The sequence below is a fragment of the Vigna unguiculata genome, unplaced genomic scaffold, assembly GCF_037176805.1.
Source record: "Vigna unguiculata cultivar grain cowpea cultivar isolate G323 ecotype 2 unplaced genomic scaffold, ASM3717680v1 ptg000103l, whole genome shotgun sequence".
NCBI classification, from domain to species: Eukaryota; Viridiplantae; Streptophyta; class Magnoliopsida; order Fabales; family Fabaceae; genus Vigna; species Vigna unguiculata.
The window spans coordinates 1-5000 of record NW_028196745.1 but is presented as its reverse complement, the minus strand read 5'-3'; positions in this window follow the sequence as shown (position 1 = coordinate 5000).

Below are 5000 nucleotides of genomic sequence, written 5' to 3'. Positions count from 1 at the left end.
TCTCAAATTCGTTCTAGAAAAGGCAAACGTGTAGTCATTTTGACTAATAAAGATAAATTTTTTAAAAAATACAAGACTTATCGTGATCGTGGAGATACTGAAAATAATGAACAAAAAAACGAATTGGCTTTAAGACGTTATTCCCAACAATCGGATTTTCGAAGAGACATAATCAAAGGATCTATCCGTGCTCAAAGACGGAAAACAGTTACTTGGAAATTTTTTCAAAAAAGGGTGCATTCGCCGCTTTTTTTGGATAAAATTGAAAAATCAATATTCTTTTCTTTTCATAGTTTAAAATCAATGAAAAGATTTTTTATGTTAAATATTTGGATTCGTAAAAAGACAGAATTTCAAATTTTAGGTTCTATAGAGGAAAAAACAAAAAAAAGTCCGAAAAAAAAAGAGGAGGAAGCAAAAAAGGAAAATGCAGAAAGAAAACGTATAGAAATAGCAGAAGCCTGGGATAGCATTATATTTGCTCAAGTAATAAGAGGTGTTTTATTAATAACCCAATGCTTTATTAGGAAATATATTCTATTACCTTCATTTATAATAATTAAAAATACAATTCGTATACTATTTTTTCAAATTCCAGAATGGTCTGAAGATTATATGGATTGGAAGAGAGAAATATATATTAAATGCACGTATAACGGCGTTCAATTATCCGAAAGAGAGTTTCCGCAAAAATGGCTAACAGATGGGATTCAGATAAAAATATTATTTCCTTTTCGTCTAAAACCTTGGCATAAATCTAAAATACGATGTAATGAAAACAAAAAAAATTCAAAGAAAAAAAAGAACTTTTGTTTTTTAACAGTTTGGGGGATGGAAGTTGAATTGCCTTTTTCTAGTTCCACGAAAAATCCACTTTCCTTTTTCGACCCCATTTTAAAAGAACTAAAAAAAAAAAAGAAAAAATTTGAATTTTTCACTTTTCTAGTTCTAAAAGTTTTAAGTGAAAAATTCAAACTGTTTCTAAATATCGTAATAGAAAAAGCAAAAGGGATCATCCAAAGTATTCTTGAAATTATTAGAAAAAGTATAGTATTCCTCACGAAAAAAAAACAAGAATTTTTAAATTTAAAATATTTTTTTATTAAAAGGAAACCCCCAAAACTCGATGAATTGAGCGAAAACAAAAAATATTCAACAATTTGGAAGAATAATTCAATGATTTCTGAAGCAACCATTTCAATTCAATCGATAAAGTCGACAAATTTTTCATTGAAAAAAAAATCTATAAAGGATCTCAATACTAAGAGAAAAGTAGTTATTAAAAAAATAGAAAAAATGAAAAAAGAAGAAAAGAAAAGAGGACTTGGAATTCGCGAGACAAATATTCATTCGAAGAAAAAAATTTATGATAGTAAAAGGATAGAATTCGAAAAAAAAATTTTGCAGATATTCCAAAGAAGAAATATTAGCTTAACTAAAAAATCACATTCTTTTTTTCAATTTTTGATGAAAAAAATATACATAGATATCTTTCTATATATCATTTGTATTCCGAAAATCCAGCTACAACTTTTTCTTGAATCAACAAAAAAATTTTTAAATAAATGGCTTTACGATAATGAACCAAATACAGAAAGAAGTTATAAAACAAATCAAAGTATAATTCCCTTTCTTTTAAAATTACACAAATATTTTAATAATAAGAATAAGAATGCGAATTCACATAATTATTTTGATGTCTCCTTTTTGTCACAACCATATGTATTTTTAAATTTGTTACAAACCCGAATTATTAACATAAACATATATAAGTTAAGACTTCTTTTTCAATATAATAAAAATTTTTTTTTTCTGAAAAATGAAATAAAGGATTCTTTTTTTGGAGCACAAGGAATAGTTCATTCTAAAAGAAAACAAAATAACCTGCTCAATTCTGAACTAAATCAATGGACAAATTGGTTAAAGAATAATTATTATCAATATAACTTATCTAACAGTAGCTGGTCAAAATTAGTATCACAAAAATGGAGAAATAGAATCACTAAATGTGGTGTAACTCAAAATAAAAATTTAACCAAATGGGATTCATATGGAAAAAGCCCATTAATTCTTTACAAAGAACAACAAGGAATCCCATTAAAAAAAAAAATTAGAAAACAATATAAATACGATCTTTTATCCTATAATTTTATGAATTATGCAAATAAGAAAGACTCATATATTTATCGATATAGATCCCTATTTCAATCAAATAAAAACACAATGATTTCTTCTAATTACAATACATATAAAAAAGACTTATTTGATAGAATAAGTAATATTTTTATCAAGAATTATATAGCAGAAGATACTATTATTATAAATCCGGATAGAAAATATTTGGATTGGACGGGAATCAATAGAAAAATACTAAATCGTTCCATATGCAATCCGGAATTTTGGTTCTTTTCCAAATTTGTGATATTTTATAATACATTTAGGGGTAACTCGCAAATTATACCAATAAAATTACTTTATTTACATTCTCTTTTTTTACATTCTAAAGGAAATAAAAATGTTAGTGAAAAGAATATTACTAGAAAGAAAAAAAAAATAGATGTTTTTAGAACATCGAAAAAAAAACCCAAGAACAATATGGAGGCAGAACTTCAATTCTTAGTAAGAAATTTTTTGAATTTCCATTTAAACTGGAAAAATTTCTTAGGTCAAAAAATATTTAACAATGTAAAAGTATATTGTCTCCTTATTAGATTGACAAATTTAAGAAAAATTACTATAGCCTCTATTCAAAGAGGAGAACTAGGTCTAGATATTATGATGATTCAAAAACAGACGAATTTAACTCTTTCAGGCTTAAGGAAAAAGAAAAATAATAAATTTAGGAAAAAAGAACTATTTGTTATCGAACCAGTTCGCCTGTCTAGAAAAAATAATAAACAATTTTTTAAGTATAAAATGATGGGTTTTTCATTAATTCATAAGAATAAACGCAAAATTTATAAAAAATACTCAGAAAAAATTCATGTTAATAAGAAATTTTTTGATAAATACATTACAAGAACAAAAGATCAAAAGATAACAGAAAACAAAGAAAACGAGAAATTTAATTTACTTGTTCCTGAAAACATTTTATCTGCTAGACGTCGTAGAGAGTTGAGAATTAGAATTTGTTTAGATCCAAATAATATAAATAGTATGCATAGAAACACAATATTTTATAATGAAAATAAAGTCCAAAATTGTTTTAAAGTTTTGACTAAAAAAAGAAATGAGAAAGAGAAAAAAAAACTAATGAATTTCAAAATTTTTCTTTGGCCAAAATATCGATTAGAAGATTTAGCTTGTATAAATCGTTATTGGTTTAATACCCATAATGGAAGCCGTTTCAGTATAGTAAGGATACATATGTATCCGCGTGTGAAAATTCGTTAATCTAATTTTGTTTTCTATTTAGCATATGTATCTATCTATAGATAGATACATAGGTTAAACAAATACACGTATTTTGGTATGGCATTGATTTTAATTCAATGATGTATACATAAAAAAAAAGCATTAACAAAATTATCTTTTTTTATCTAATGTAATGTATACAATTCTTTTTTATATATCAAACTAGTCTCCTTTATACTATATCTATTTAAATTCTCTATTTCAATTGGATTGATTTCAGTTATCAAAAAAATTAGATTTCGGATTTCTATCAAAAAATTAAAAATGAGTGTCATTCTAATTACTGATCAATAAAAATATCTATAAAAATCGAGGAGAAGGAAAAACTTTTATTTTTTTATGGTAAAAAAGTCATTTATACCTGTTATTTCACAAGAAAAAAAAGGAAAAAAACCGGGATTGGTTGAATTTCAAATATTCAAATTTACCAATAGAATACGAAGACTTACTTCACATTTTGAATTGCACCGAAAAGACTACTCATCCCAAACAGGTTTACGTAAAATTTTGGGAAAACGGCAAAGATTACTGTCTTATTTGTCAAAGAAAGATGGAATACGGTATAAAAAATTAATCAATCAGTTTAATATTCGGCAGTCACAAATTCGTTAAATTGAAGAGTAATTTTCAATTATTCGATTTATTAGATCTTGAATTTGGATGAACTTTTTTTTTAAGCGATTCATAAAAGAATAAATCGAGCAAAAACCTATGAATATCTCAACGAAAAGAAAGGACTTCATGATAGTCAATATGGGGCCTCACCACCCATCAATGCACGGTGTTCTTAGACTTATTGTTACTCTAGATGGTGAGGATGTTATTGATTGTGAACCGATATTGGGTTATTTACACAGAGGAATGGAAAAAATAGCGGAAAACCGAACAATTATACAATATCTGCCTTATGTAACACGTTGGGACTATTTAGCTACAATGTTCACAGAAGCAATAACTGTAAATGGACCAGAACAGTTGGGAAATATTCAAGTACCTAAAAGAGCCAGCTATATCCGAGTAATAATGTTGGAGTTAAGCCGTATAGCTTCTCACCTACTATGGCTAGGACCTTTTATGGCAGATATTGGTGCACAAACACCTTTTTTCTATATTTTCAGAGAAAGAGAATTAATATATGATCTATTTGAAGCTGCCACAGGTATGAGAATGATGCATAATTTTTTTCGTATCGGAGGGGTAGCGACTGATCTACCTTATGGTTGGATAGATAAATGTTATGATTTCTGCGATTATTTTTTAACAAGTATTGCTGAATATCAAAAACTTATTACGCGAAATCCTATTTTTTTAGAACGGGTTGAGGGCGTCGGTGTTGTTGATGTAAAAGAAGTTATTAATTGGGGTTTATCAGGACCGATGCTTCGGGCTTCCGGAATACAATGGGATCTACGTAAAGTGGATAATTATGAATGTTACGAAGAATTTCATTGGGAAGTTCAATGGCAAAAAGAAGGAGATTCATTAGCTCGTTATTTAGTTCGAATTGGTGAAATGATAGAATCCATAAAAATTATTCAACAGGCTTTGGAAGGACTTCCCGGCGGTCCATATGAAAATTTAGAAAT